The 16,100-nt window shown below is 39.1% G+C and overlaps 1 long non-coding RNA gene across 1 annotated transcript in view; it reads right to left on the bottom strand.

The window, feature by feature from the left end:
- Positions 1-16,100, bottom strand: part of LOC127620186 (uncharacterized) — a 43,030-nt gene that overhangs the window by 13,617 nt on the left and 13,313 nt on the right. Inside the window, exon 8 of the long non-coding RNA XR_007967681.1 lies at positions 15,741-15,924. This is a non-coding gene — a long non-coding RNA (uncharacterized LOC127620186). The remainder of the gene's footprint in view (positions 1-15,740; positions 15,925-16,100) is intronic.

The following is a 16,100-nucleotide window of genomic DNA, read 5'->3' as shown; positions in this document are numbered from 1 at the left end:
TTGTATGAAATCTTCAGTTTTTTGGCAATTTCAAGCATTGTATTGCCTTCATTCATCAAAACATTGATTGACTGACGAGTTTCTAGAGAAAGCCGTTTCTTTTTTTTTGCCATTTTGACCTAATATTGACCTTAAGACTTGCCAGTCTATTGCACACTGTGACAACTCCAAAACAGACAAAGACAATGTTAAGCTTCATTTAATGAACCAAATAGCTTTCAACTGTGTTTGATATAATGGCAACTGATCTTCTAGTACCAAATTAGCAATTCAGCATGATTACTCAAGGATAAGGTGTTGGAGAGATGGCTGCTGGAAATAGGGCCTGTCTAGATTTGAGGTAGAAATAGTGATGTTGCTGTTTTTTTTTACAGTATATACTTTGTAAACACAGATCAGCCACAACATTAAAACCACCTGCTTAATATTGTGTAGGTCCCCTTCGTGCTGCCAAAACAGCGCCAAACCGCATCTCAGAATAGCATTCTGAGATAATATTCTTCTCAACACAATTGTACAGAGCGGTTATCTGAGTTACTGTAGACTTCAGTTCTAACAAGTCTGGCCATTCTCTATTGTCCTCTCTCATCAACAAGGCGCTTCCATCCACAGAACTGCTGCTCACTGGATGTTTTTTGCTTTTGACACCATTCGGAGTAAATTCTAGAGATTGTTGTGTGTGAAAATCCCAGGAGATCAGCCGTTACAGAAATACACAAACCATCCCATCTAGCACCAACAATCACGACACAGTCCAAATCATTGAGATCACATTTTCCCCATTCTTATGGTTGATGTGAACAATAACTAAAGCTCCTGACCCATGTCTGCATGATTTTTGCACTGCTGCCACATGATTGGCTGATTAGATAATCGCATGGATGATTGTTGGTGCCAGGCAAGCTGGTTTGAGTAATTTTGTAACTGCTGATCTCCTGGGATTTTCACTCACAACAGTCTCTAGAATTTACTCCAAATGGTGCCAAAAACAAAGTGAGCAGTTCTGTGGACAGAAATTCCTTGTTGATGAGAGGTCAACAGAGAATGGCCAGACACACACACACACACCAGTTAGTTCTGGTCCACGAATCTGATTGGACGAGAGACGATCCATAAGCACTGATGGTCTGACACCATCAGCACTAGGATGCTTCACTATGTACCACTGCACTTGTGTTCGTGCCATTCAAACTAAAGTGTAAGAGCAGTGCATATGTGTTAAGAGCTACTGTAGGCTATGTGTCTCCTTTTACATCTATTTATTTATTTTTTTACATTGCAGCTCTTTGTGATTGCTTACTACACTTCTAAAGCTTGGAAATAGCTTTAAATTAACAATTCAGCATTACGGCTCATCAAAGCTGAGCAACAGACTGATTGACTAAAGAACTCAAGGTGCTTACCTCTTACTGGAGTTTCCACATTGGAAAATACATGCTGTTTAAAATGGCGAGGACATTGAGGTTTCTATAGTGGATGACTCTTGCGCTCCAGCTACCATGAAATAGAGAGGAATACCCCAATTGCATACCTGCCAACATGTACGCATTTTTCGTACTCGGCACGCATTTTGACCCATAAGTACGCTTGTATGATTCGCTGCTCTCTAGGTACGCATTTTGTTGCTTCTCGCATTTCGCCGATTTCAGTTTCTATGCAATCTATGACGCTGATTCTGCCGCTGAGCCACAGCGTTTAAGTGGAGTGAAAAGCTTTCGGCCAATCAGAGCGCTGCATGTTAACCCGCCGCCCACCTACCCCTCCCATCCACATGCTTCGCGCTCAATTCAATTCAGTGCTTCATGCAAACCAGACTAGCCGTATAAGATACCATAGGCTTTCATGCCATGGCTGAACCGCCACAAAAAATGGTTCGGAAAACACAAAGATTTTTAGACCGCTATCGTGAGAGATGGCCTTGCCTGCAGATGTCCAGGCTACCTCATCATGCGTTCTGCACCGTCTGCAAGACAGACGTCGACATCAGGTCACCAAGGGGCAACAGGTAACGAACACAGTCTCACAACACAAATACTCCCTATCCCCAGAAACATAATTATTTTAAAAATAAAAGGATGATGACTTTATGCGTAAAAAATGTTTATAGTGTCAATAGGCTAACGTTAGCTTATCAAACCGGCCATCCTTTCCATTAGTTGGGGAAATTAGTTGGCAGTTAGAAAAGTGGTGGAATGGCTAGAAATCTAGAAGGTTTTAGACAGGCCAGGTGCTGATTAACTATTTTTAGCCTAATTATGAGCATTAAAAATGACCTTGACATCATAACGCAGTCCAGCTGTGACGAGCTCAGTTCAGTTCACGCGTTCATGTAGGCTAACATGTAAGGGTGGCGCTGCCAATAACGCACATAAAAGATGTCGTAAGAACCGGCAAAAGTAATGATTATAAATAATGTAAAATATAGAAAGGAGACATTTTACTTGTTTATTAATAAACAAGTGTTTCCAGGCTGTATCAGTGGCGTGAAATCATTTAATCATCCAAAACAAAATAAAACTATGTAGCCTGATAAATGTGCATTTGGGGTGTGTGTGATTTTTCACAGCAATGCAGACTGTGAAAGGATTTTCAGCTTGGTCACTAAAAACAAAACACAATGTCATGCTAGCCTGAGCACAGAGATGCTTAGTTCTCTGGTGACAAGAAAAGTCATGATTGACTCCAAAGGCAGCATTTGTTACAAAGAGACTTTCACTGATGCACTACTTAAAAAAGCCAAATCTGCAACCTTTAACAAGTTAAACGATACGAAAGTTTAAACTATGCATGGAAAATTATAAATTTTGTTGTTGTTTGCTTTTAGCAAACTGATTTTGATATTGATAACTACTGGTTTTGCACATTTATTTAATGTTTTTATTTATTTATAAAGAATGTCCTCAGTTTACTTTTATTTCTGACAAGATTTTCAGGTGGAAGAAGTTTCCATGGGCTATGCCTCCTGTACAAAATGTTCGGAGTGATTTCAGTAATTGTATAACATTTATGGTCTACTTGTATATGGTTATGAAGTAACTAATAAATCTTAATTGGTGAAAGTATATTATATGTATAATATGTATTATAGTGTTAGGTATGTCAGGTTCTCTCTCGCGCACGCACAGGGGTTGGGGGGGGGTCGTCGTGGGTTGTAGTACTCATAAAATTTCTTCAAGGTTGGCAGGTATGCAATTGAACGGCTATTTTAACACTGAGAAAGCTGACATTATCTCTGCTTGGTTGTGATTACTCACTCTCTCACTCTCTATCTCTCTCGTCACACACATCCATCCTTGTTTATCCAACTACTTGTTAGAAACAGCACAATTATAATTTACTTGTTCATTGAACTGTTGTATATAAGCAATGTCACACTCGCAATCCTGCTATATGGCCCTAAATCAGCACTGCTGTAATTGCCTATGGCACTCGGCCTGTGGCCGAATCATAGCAGTGCTGATGTAGGGCCATACTCTTGCTCATATGATATATCAAACTGTTTATTATGTTTCCAGGAGTGTTGGTTATTCATGTTTTTTAGACATTACAGACATAAAAAAAAATGTCTCCAAAGATGCTTTGGAACAATGTTTCCAAGTGATAGCCAGTGCTGAAGCATTTTGCCATAATTAATTCTGATACAAGTAATGGCCAGCTTCCAAATGACAAAATCCACTGTGATTGGTGCCATGTTGTTTTTCAAATAACTAATAAAAAGTTTAACCCCCTAACTGACAGCCCAGATTGTCCTGAACTAAGATCAGATGGTTTAAATTAATTTAAATTATGTGTTGCATATAGCAAAGCCAAAATACAACATCCACGCATGTGTTCCCAGGGTCACACAAGGTTAAATACTGTATACTGGAGAAATATAATGAGCAGTATAGTTCTATTCCAAACACAAATAGTATAACTGTACAACTCAAAATATAGGATCTTTTATTTTTCTTACCAACGTTTTGGCAGTCAGCCTTTTTCAAGGTATAATATTATACCTTATTATAATATTATACCAACTATACCTTAAAAAGTCTGACTGGTAAAAAAATTGGTAAGAAAAATAAAAGAGCCTATATTTTGAGTTGTACAGTTATACTATTTGTGTTTGGAATAGTACTATACTTTTTGTATTCTTTTTTTTTCCCATAACTTGCACCTCTGAATCTAAGGTGCCCGTTTACTTGACTGTCACTTTCAAAGCAACTATTAAAAACACAGCCATTGAACAACATACTGTTATTTGTTGGACCACTTGACCTCTTAACTTTCAGGAGTGGACCAATCAGCAGTGCACCTTAATACAGGGACAGACTGTGTCCAACTGAGGACAGGTTTACAACCTAAGGTTTAAGACACTATTTCAGGTTTAAACTATATGCTGATGACAAACAAATCACCGGACCTAAACTCATGCAAGCTTTGGACTTTCAAACCTCCATTGACAAATAAGAAACAGTTAGTTAGACAGATAGTGACACAGTAAAAAGGTAAGTGAAAAAGTGGTTACTGGAGGAGAAGAACTGAAAGAACATGTTCTTACGGTGGCAGTAGTGGAGGCACTGTATGCTCCACAATCCTTGTCCTTGAGTGCAGGTAGGCAGGAACAATTAGGTAATTTGTCATGAATTAGAGGACGCCTTTATGGCAGGTTCCTCATTAAGTCATGAGCAGACGGTCTAACTGAGTAGCGCTGGAGAAGCTCTGAAAAATGAAAATCCCATACAGTTGAAAGAACACTACTAGAGCAATATTAAGATCTCGCTATTTCTTGCTCCATATGCCCCACTCTTCCTAATGAGGTGGACTCAAGTCCACTTACCTTATTGAAAACAGTAGGGGATCATGGTTATCAGAACTGCTCCTGCCAGCAGGGGGCGAACATAAGGATCTGTCTAACCACATCAGCCCAAACCCTCATCCACATGGTTAAAGTCCTTTATTGAGCTCTCATTCAGTATCTCTGCTGTATCATTTGAAACAACATTGTTGCTTAATATTGCGCTCAGTACATAATTTCACTTATTTTATACTAAGTATTATTATTTTTAAAACATAGGTGCTTTTGTTTACTGGATTAATGACATCTGAAGAGCTTATTACAAAAAACCTGTAAGGTGCTTTTAAAAAGAACAAGAATAAAATAATGCTTAGGCCACCCTGCTGGACAATTCACCCTAAAACTAGATTGTAGTGGTAAATGTTTTTACATGGTTTCTAGTTGGTCCAAGGCAAGGAAGTCTACTATACCTGGTGAGAGTTATCCGTAAGCATTACCATTCATCTCAATAGCAATTGCTCAGTTGGCACATGCAGTCCTAGAAGTATGCAACCTGGAGCCTGTCATCTTTGCTTAATGGGCAGAGCACTTTGTTTCCGGTGTCATGAAGAATTCAGTACCCCTTTAAATCTTGTTCCCCTACTACCCAAATAAATGTCTGTAGAGGTGGGGGCGTGGTGGAGCATTTGTCCGGAGAGAGAGAAAGTGGTAAGGGTGCACACACCTGAGCATGACATGTCTAACACCTGTTTCTAATTGCGGTAAGCAATGGGGAAGCGAAATATGGAGTAACCACACCAGAGACTGAGAGAGAGAGAGAGAGAGAGAGAGAGAGAGAGAGAGAGAGACAGCACACACATGACCAGACTGTGTTCAGTATGAATAAACAATTTTGAGTTAAACCTCTGGGATCTGAGGGTGCTTTGGGCCCTGGAGAAGTTGACATGCCTTGACATGTGTGTTTTTTGCAGTTGCTTAAAAACATATTAATGGCTAAAGTCTGATAACACTGTATTCAGCACAAACTGGGCTACAATAATATGTGAGCAACATGTGTGTACATGTTTGTCATTTTGAGAAAATAACATTTATGCATGGTTTTTTAAAAACATATAAACACATACTAAAAAAAAATCCACAGGCCTTTTGAGAACTGGATTTTGAAGCCTAGAGTTATTGCTACAAAATCATGTGAAAACCATCCTGATCACTCATTCATACAAAACAATATAGTAATTGAAATTTTGTAAGACACTTTTAGTGTTGAAAGGTAATATGCGAGGAGGAGTGAACTATAATGAATATTTATTGTAATTCACACCTGAGGAGACAAAGACCCCTCCCCTGGGCCTATCAATGTGGAATGTGACAGAAAGAGAATTAATGTGAGGAGACTTAATGATCAAGTGATTAAGTCATTAATGATCAAGATAAGTTAAAATAAGTAATCTGACTATACATTTTCTTTACATAAAATACTTTACTTAATTTTAGACCCACACTACCATTTAAAATAAGTCTATTCTGCTCACCAAGGCTGCATTTATTTGATCCAAAAGATTTAATAAAAGAACAGTAACTCTTCGTCACTATCCAGGAGTTTTCTCACTTGTGTATTGTGCTGTCTTTCAAACGCGCAGAAAAGTGAGGGAACTTTGTTTTTAAGGCACAGTCGGAGGCGTGTACCATTTGCATTAATCGCCTCAGCACATTAGCGTATGAATAGCTCGCTCTGCTGGTGGGTGTGATCACAATAGAGATAAATTAGCTGAGCCAGGAGAAACTGTACACCGCTTTGTTTCATACAGATTGCATTGCAGGAGAATATTTGTTTTAAATTTGAATTGTTTTATTTAAAAGTAGACATATGTTTCATGTTTTTGTGATAAGTATTCGCATAGTTTCAGTTAATTTTTATGACGTGTTTCAGATATATGCTCGCGAACCCAGAGACTGCTTACAGCTCACCCTTTTTATTTTCTTTATTTTACAAAAGCACAAGGTTTTGTTGTTATTGTGAGTGTAAAAAAATAGTAAAAGTAGACACTTTATATTCTCTAATGATGTCTTACACTTATCTGTATGCCCCAAAATGATGGAGAATTTTATGTTGTTTCCGCTGTAATGACGAAAAAATCCACTCGGGATTTGACACAATCGACCCAGGAGGGTTAAAGAAATAAAAGTTACTTGTTTGAGTTGAAGCCACGTTTCCCATTTCCTCCTTGTCCCCATGAATGAACCCCATTACACTGATGCCGAAATCCAGGAATTTGGAGGAAAAATATTTCGATATGGAGTCCTCACCATTGGCGGAAGTCATATCCCTCGCCAGTATGCACCATGCTCAACATCAGGCCCTGCTTGAGATCCGCCAAGACCAGGATTGCTGATTCCAGGAGGTGCTCCGGGCTCAAGCAGAGGACCAGCAGGAGATCTGGAGCTGTTAGTTGGTATGGAATTGGAATGGACCTCATCGGGCCATTAGAACAGACGGCATCACTTTGTATTAGTTCTGGTGCACTGTGCAATGCGACATCCGGAAGCAAGGCCACAGCGCCACATCTCAGAATGTAGTGTTGTGGACGCACTCTTCAGAATTATCTCCCGAGTAGGGATTCTGAAAGAAATTCTCACTGATTAGGGCAAAACAATTATGTCATGGACACTATGTGAACTGTACAAATTATTGGGTAATAAATCGATTCGCACCAGTGTTTACTACCCACAAACAGATGGGTCGGTTTAATTTAACCCTGAAGAATATGATTCGTAAGTTCGTACATGAGGATGCTAGGAATTGGGATTAGGGGCTCAAACCCCTATTATTTGCAGTGTGAGAGGTCCCACAAGCCTCCACCGGGTTTTCCCCTTTCGAGCTGTTGTACAGGCGGCAACCGCGCAGTGTGCTCTACTTCATGCGGGAAGCTTGGGAGGAACCACCATCAAACAGCAAAAATGAAATTCAGTACATTCTTGATCTTAGAGCAAAACTCCACACTTTTGGTCAACTAACACAGGAGAATTTCTGCCGGTGCAAGCTATCGTTACATTCGTTGCAAGCTATCGCTGAGAGAGACTAAATACAGCACCATTGAAATGGAATTTCTGGCTATCAAATGGGCTGTTCTTGTACTCCGATACCATCTGTTAGGGAGGGCCTTTACCCTCTGTTCTGACCACGCACCACCCTTTGCCCTGACGCCATTAGCTGACCTTAAAATTTGCTAATTAAAACACTTGGTCCCAATGAAGAACAGTTTGTAAACTGTTTAATTCATTAATATAGTTCAGATGTCATGACTGTTTTATAATGTATTGTGCTGAGCCTTAACAGTTGTGCTTGAGATGTTAAAATATTTTTGGATGCAATGTGTTGGCTGCGCATTGTGTAAACCCTGAAATGTAGTTTTTATAATATTGTGAAGCTTTGTTCATTCTCTTCCAATAAAGATTGCTGATTTCGAGAGGGTGCATGTTGTTAGCCAATCAGAACAGTGGGTGGTTATGTTCAAGTATTAAGGAGGCAGTTAGGCCAAAATGAAGCGTTTCAGACAGACAGAAGACAGTGTGAAAAATTATCATATAGAGCATTACAAAATTATGATTCTTTTGCTGTAAAAAAAAAACACCTTAATAACATTATCAGTGGACCTCAGGGAAGAAAATCAAAATCTATATATTAAAAAAAAAAAAAAAAAAATGGAGCATTTCATGACCCCTTTAAGAACTCACGAACATTGGCCAAACATCTACTAGCCTATATTTATAAGTACAATTTTGCCATTTTAAATGGCCATCAGTGGAGAAAGATGCTTTTTGCCCACATAATGGTGTACGGCATAATGGTCACAGTATCCACTTGATGGGGCTAAATCCTGAAGCAAACCCTTTGCCCTGACACCATTAGCTGACCTCATTCGCTTGTCCTGGTAGACCATCTTGGTCAGAACTAGTAGTCAACACCTTGCTTGGACCAGCAAAAAACAGATTACCTGTTCCAGAAGCCATTTCGGCCACCCAAAGCTGGTCTGACCTGGTTTTCCAGAAGAGCATAGCAATACTTCATCTCTGCAAATGTGTTAAGAGATCATCCTAAAATGACACTTTCTTTCACTATTTGGTTTGTTACGCCTGCCAGTATTTAAACATTAAAATAACTGTTGGATTCTGGTCAGTTTGTAGTGAGTTCTTCTGCATTTAACCGCAGGGTCATCCCCCTCTGCTCTGCTAAACAGGAAGTTGAGTTTGTAAGAGCAGGGGGTCGAGGCTTGAGGTTACCGTCATGTCGTGCTGCAGATCTCGGCATCTGCTGTTTGCCTTTCCTGTTTTGACGGCTACTGTCTGGATCACTCCAAATAATGCTTTTGCTACCAGTGCACCCTCTCAGACCTCATATTGCTTTGCACAAAAAGAGGAACTGACTTAAACGTACATCCGCTCTCGCTCCCTACCAACTCCCCAAACACTCTGAAAAACAAGGAACTCAGTGTTCTCCAAACAGGCCTGTGAGAGAATACGCTCGCAAGGGGAGGTCTGCTCGACGGTTTGTTTGTTTGTTTGTTTAACTGGTGCATCTACTCCCACTCCAGGAGAAATAGCTGTTTTAGAAGACTGAAATTGACTTGTGGTTCAGTTATAAAGCATGCCCTCTGCATGGCTGTGAAAATAAAGAAATTCATCTTCACTGAATGTATACAATGGACTTCTCTCTGGGGCCATAGCCACCTTTTCAGCAAGAAAACGTACCAGTAATTGTGTGATGAGATGTCCAAATAATAGCCCCTGTCCTAGATATGTTTATTTGACTGTAGTATAGTAAGACTGATGCTTCGGGAGGGCAGGCTTTTGTCCTGGAGATTTAAATTTAAATTGATGTAATTAGATGACCGCTTATAGTTTTCTCAATAAAAAAATTTATCATGTTATGTTATATTATCAATTTGACATAATTTAGCAAGCACCACTTTTACCATTGGTCATCCTTAAAGTTAATGAACAAATCCCTATCCACAAGTATTAAACTATGTACATGAACAAAAGCTCTAATAATTTGGTTTGAGGAAAGGTTTAGCTATTACTTTTTAAGAGGTCAGATGTCAACATGGGCAAAAAAAAAAGTTATATCCAATTTAACAACTTTGTCTTGCCATGACGATGTAACAAGATAAACACTAAAACTTAAAACAACTGTAAAGAAGGCAATTTAAACCACTTTACAGCTTAAATAATACATGTTTTAATATAAGAATTAATCTAAGTGTTATTATACAATTATAAGCTTCACATTTCTGCTTTTAGATCCTCCAAAAATGTGCTTTCACTTCCATTGTAAGTGTCTCACTGTAACCTCAGCTTTTTTATATATATATTTGTTTTGGTAATCAACATTATGCAACAAATGCTGTCGATTGAGCTTAACTTGTATTGAACCTGGAATATTCCTTTAATACGGTTGATATCTCTTTTTTTATTTTTATAAATGATACTGTATCTTATGAATGTGAAAACACTTTTAAATTATATGTGAACATATGTGTGTGTAAATCCCATGATGATGGATCATTCATGTTTATGGGAACCATAACATATATGCGAACAGTCTGAATATGTAACCGGCCCTGCTCGACCCGCTCTGTGCAAGGGATGTGACACAATGCACTGCTACCAACCAGCTGGCTACTATTACAAATGCATACAATACACTACAGTTTTTTGTGTTCTTAAGTGCATGTGTTTGTATGTATATTCATATGGGTGTGCTCATGTGAATGCATTTGTGTGTGCGCGTGTGTGTGTGTGTGTGTGTGTGTGTGTGTGTGTGCGTGCGTGTGTACGTGTGTGTGTGTGAGCAGTTTTCAGTCTTGTTAATTCCCAACCTGCTTACTCAGCAAAGCTTTGACTTTGTTTAGTATCTGCTTAGAGAAATAACAAACCCTGAGGAAGATAAAGTCTTAAAATCGGTAGAAATCCAGTGAACCGGATAAGGGAGTGGAGGGGAGGATGAGGGTGAGGGGGATTTGGAAATGGCACAGAATTTACTCAGCAAAAAGATCTCGCAGTGGGTACACAACATGAAGAGAGTGACAGAGAGGGATGAATGGAGTTAATGTGTTAGTCAAGTCATGGCAGGCAAAATACTGCAGAGGAAAATATTCAGAAATCCAGGGTGGCAGAATACACATAGCAAAACATAAAAACAAATGCCTGAAGTTCCTCAATCAAAGCGGACGGAGATGCTTTGAACATGTGGATAACTGTGTGTGGATAAAATAGCACAGCCGCTAACAAGCACATTTTTATCTTTAAAGTTTTAACCAGAGAAAGCCACTTTGACTAAACATGCCGGATGACCAATAAAGACACACAAAATCTTTGATCATTATTGTTAGCAGGGCCTCCAAATTCTCCCAAATAGTCTTTAAAACACAGACAGAGCTTTGCCTTTGATGTTTAACATTCTGATGAGCAGATGGAAGCCCAAACTTAAGCACTGGCTGATGAAAGCAAAACATGCTAGCTTAACGCCGCCAAACTGACAGCATAAAAAGTGGAAAAAGATAACTATTCTGGAAAAAAAAATATATAATTCTTGCTGGTGGATGTGTATAGCCATGATGTTTAACTGTTAATGCATGGTACTAACAACCCCCAAGTCATGGGTTCGGTTCCAAGAGAATGCACAAACTGATGAAATGCATGTACTGGAAGTCACTTTGAATAGAAATGTATTCCATATTCAAAAATGTAAATGCATTATTCTGCCTGAAGTGTATGTGTCATGTTGAAATCCCACAACTCTCAAATGGATCTGTTTTTGAAGAGACTGTACTATAAAATTTCTCTTTTGAAGATGTATCAATGAAATTCTCATAAAAAATATTGCTCGTTCAGAAATAAGTGTTCTTATTAAAGACATTAATTTAATAATTTTTTAAATAATAAGCTCATCTGAGAGATGTGATAAGGAGAAGATCTCTCGAGCAAAACAAGAAAACAAAAACATCCCTAGCCATGAAAAACAATCCATAATTCATAGTCTTCTTTCTAGACTGGGGCAAAAGTCATAGTGTCATCAATTATTGATTGTCACGTCTTATGTTATTAATTCACAATACAAGCTTTGGTAAGAGCTAGACATTCGAGATGACAATATTGTAAGCGCATGGTGTTCTTCAGAGTAAAGAATTACAAATGCTGTCTATTGGAATGTCTTTTAGACATTAGCAACAGCAATGCGCCTTCATTTCATTTTCCAGTTCCTCTTTCCATTAACAAAACAGCTTAAATCAGCCTAAAATGGTTTGCTGGTCTTAGCTGGTCTCCCAGCCTTGTCAGGTTGGTCTGTTTCCTGGTGTTTAGAGAGTATTTAGGTACTTTGGTCAGGCTAAGAGACAAGCTAAATCAGCTGAAAACCAGCTTGGCTATGCTAGCAGACCATCTATACCATCGTAAACCATAAGCTTAAAGACTAGTAGTTTTAAAACATCTGTCAAGTGATGTACTGTGTGGCAAAAAGAGCATGTGTGAATAAGATGTAACTGTCACACCTTTTCTAAACACCAGCAGTAAGCTCGCCAGGTTCAGCTGTGTTTGAACATGGCCTGGACAGAGCTGTAACGTGCACACGTCTCCAGAGGGAGGTTAGATTTCAGAGTCTGTCACTGACTCTTCCTGCGGTGGAGGTCAAAGCGGAAAAACCTAACATGGGGTAACTGAGCGTCCCCTGAACAAAAGAATGGCTTGGTGAGAAAGAGAGGGAAAGAAATGGTGGGGTCCCATATATCACCCTTTCTCTGAGCCTACAGGATGCCTCCCATTTGCAATTTGTTATTGACAGGAAGAAACAGTTCTGTCATTGTGAACAAGTAGGTCAGAGGACTCCAAACTGCTAAGAGAACCCAAATTAGTCGAATGCACATTCAAGAAGAGCAGGGGCCACCATGAAAGCCCCAGTGTATGACAAGTACTTTTGTTTGTTTTGTTGAACTGCTTGAAACATGGTTTGAGCTACAGCAAACAAAACGTTTTATATTAATTTCAAGAGAAGAGAAGTGTCATTTATGCACTTCTAGTGTCACCAAATGGAATTGCAAAAACAATGTGTCTACCATTAGTCGAATACTCCGACACTAGACTGGTAGTCGACACTCTGCCGATATTCAGATTAGCGGTCAACCAATATGGGTTTTTCAATGGTTGATTTTTTTTTCTTTCACTTTTCTCCCCAATTTGGAATGGCCAATTCCTGATGTGCTCTAGGTCCTTGTGGTGGCGTTGTGACTTGCCTCAATCCGGGTGGCGGAGGACGAATCTTCTGAGACCGTCAATCCGCGCATCTTATTACATGGCTTGTTGCTACGTATGGAGGCTTCATGCTATTCTCTGCGTCATCCACACACAACTCACCACGCACCTCACCGAGAGCAAGAACCACATAATAGCGACCACGAGGAGGTTACCCCATGTGACTCTACCCTCCCTAGCAACCGGGCTAATTTAGTTGCTTAGGAGACCTGGTTGGATTCACTGAGCACGCCCTGGATTCAAACTCATGACTCCAGGGGTGGTAGTTAGCATTTTTACTTGCTGAGCTACCCAGGCCCCCTCAATGGTTGATTCTTAAATTATTAAATTTGAACCCCCCGGTCTTAAATATGTGGCCACATCCTTATGTATAACTAATTTATAATTACGATTTCATGTATTCTGCCTGTATGTGAATATTCAGTAGTAATGACAGCCTGAAGCCACAAGATAACACAAGTGTGACTGACAGGCAAATGTGATCTCTACTGCCTCTGGCGGCATACATATAAATCACACATGCACTGAGGGTTAATGCAATGAGTGACATCTGACCTCACAGTCAACCATGGATACATCCAGGAACATGAAGGCAAACACACACACACACGTTGGTGAAGCTATCCTTATGAGGACTCTCCATAGACATGATTTTTATTATGTACGAACTATAGGTTATATCCCCCAACCCCTTAACTTAACCCTCACAAAAAAACTTTATGATTACATAAAAAAAAAAACACTGTTTATTATGTTTAAGCTATTTCAATTATGGGGCCACTAGAAATGTCCTCATAAACAACATTTATAGTTTAATACCCTTGTAATTACCAGTTTGTAACAAAAGAAAATGTCCTCATAAACCACCCAAACCCACCCACACACACACAGCAAAAGAAAAAGACATACATGTGCACACCCTCACAGGGGGGTTAGCATCTGCCTAAACTATCAATGCAATTGTAATGTCTCCTGTTAAATTACGAGTCCTGTTTTTCAAAGTTAGTACTCACTGTGGTGCTTTAATACAGCCACAGAGGCCAGATGGACATATCCAACCTGAATACAGCACTGTGTATTCCTACTATGGAGCTATAGTTTAGTTTGTAGTCCTAAAACTAAGAAGACAATTATAATTTTTGAGCCATTGGTTCACTCTAGAATTACTAATGGGATTTTAGAATAGCAGTTTCAATTTATGAGTAAAACAAGGGGTTGATAGGGTTAATATTAATTGAAGGGAATTTCTTGTTTTGTTCTACTAAAATTACACACAGACGAACCTAAGACATGAATCGTGAAACGTTTGTGCATTTATAAAAGTTTAGGGTGTTTTCACACTTGGTTCATTTCAGGGGTCTGAGCACGATTCGCAGGATTTTTGACCCACATGTGAAAGCTCCAAATGATCTTAGACCCTTTTAAAGTTAACCAAGATCATCTCGGGAGATTGTCCAAGTACGGTCCGCTTGCAGCCTGCATCGTACCATCACTTCTTGTCATCTACTCTACACTATAATTTTTATTTTTTTTAAACGGTCATCTCAAATCTGAGATGCCAAATGTTTTTTTTTTATTTCTACATATGTAATACTTTACCCACTAAGAATAAACGCAGATATGGGGGAAAACACCGGGGACGGTAAATTTAAAACAGGTGAGTTGTGGAACACTTCCAAGTTCAGGAAAAAGGTGGATGTGTCAAAACGTGCTCAGTGAAGATAAGCTCAGGATTTACGCATCATATTACACAGTATGCGGCCTCTGGAACATTTGATTTACAAAATTGTGTGTAATAGTTTATCATATTCTATTTAGGGTTCATAATAATTACGTGACAAACATGCAACATCTGTTTAAATCATAGTGTATGCAAATCTATGCTGTGTACAAATAAAAAGCCTTTAGTCTGTGAGTAAAACAATATGCCTGTTGCTTTCTATTCATTTATTAATGTTAGCAATGTCTATCCATTGTTATTTCTGATACTGGCAACCCTCTTTGCTCTGCACTGATTATCCAGTTCACTGACTGAATGTACACAAATATCCATAACTATAACTTAATCATTACCAATGTCCATTTACTTCTGCAATGATTCTTTAATCAAAATATTTGGAAAGTAGGGCTTAATGAATTAAGCAATTTCCTACTGGCAATTTCAACTTTGTGTTGGTGTTTATGTGTGTTTAACTTGTAAATACCATCATTCTGAAATGACTTGAATGCAGCATTATAGATCAGCTTGTTAGCAACTTTTTAAAGAGCACATCAGTTTAAAAATAAGAAGTTCCTCAGGGAATCTAAAGCTAAATAGTCTTATGGGTTGGCTAAAAAACTTGACATCACAACTAAATGGCATTATTCAACCTCACTCTTATCAAAACACACATAACTGAATGAAAAGGGAAATGGTTGGTGAGGGAGTGAGAGAGTGAGAGAGAGAGAGAGAGAGAGAGAGAGAGATAGAGAGAGAGAAATACATGAGACAACCATTGAGCACAAATGAGATTGTTTATAAACCAATGTGCTGGGATAATTTGGACATCAAACTGCAAACAGAGTTAAACAACAAGGTCAGCGTGACAGGTTACCCTGCCTCAGAAGTGTGGGGAAAAACATGGAACTCAGCCGTCGGCCTTGAAATACTCACTACTTCTAAAGGTGCCAGGTCCAGTTTCTCCACAAAATCAGTTTAAGAGCAACCAGTCATCTGTCTGTCACTGCTGGTTTCCAGTCACACAAACAGGCAAACAATGAAGAGGAAGCTATGAAATTAGCCAGAGCCTCTGGTTTCTGTTGTGTCTGGGAAAGGGCTGTAGCTCCCACAGAAGAACCTGTGGAGTGGACAAAAAAGAGAAGGTCAAAGATAATTCCAGAATCAGCAAGGTTCTGGCCATTTAGCTTGTGTAAAACCCTGTCCTGCTGATATTTTAAGTTATCAGGATAGCATTCTTTCAGAGCTCTGGTCTTTCAAACACTTGAAAGGCAATCAGTCAGAAGCATGGGCAGG

Source organism: Xyrauchen texanus, chromosome 26 (assembly GCF_025860055.1).
Source record: "Xyrauchen texanus isolate HMW12.3.18 chromosome 26, RBS_HiC_50CHRs, whole genome shotgun sequence".
Classification (NCBI taxonomy): domain Eukaryota; kingdom Metazoa; phylum Chordata; class Actinopteri; order Cypriniformes; family Catostomidae; genus Xyrauchen; species Xyrauchen texanus.
This window is presented reverse-complemented; position numbering and strand designations above follow the sequence as displayed.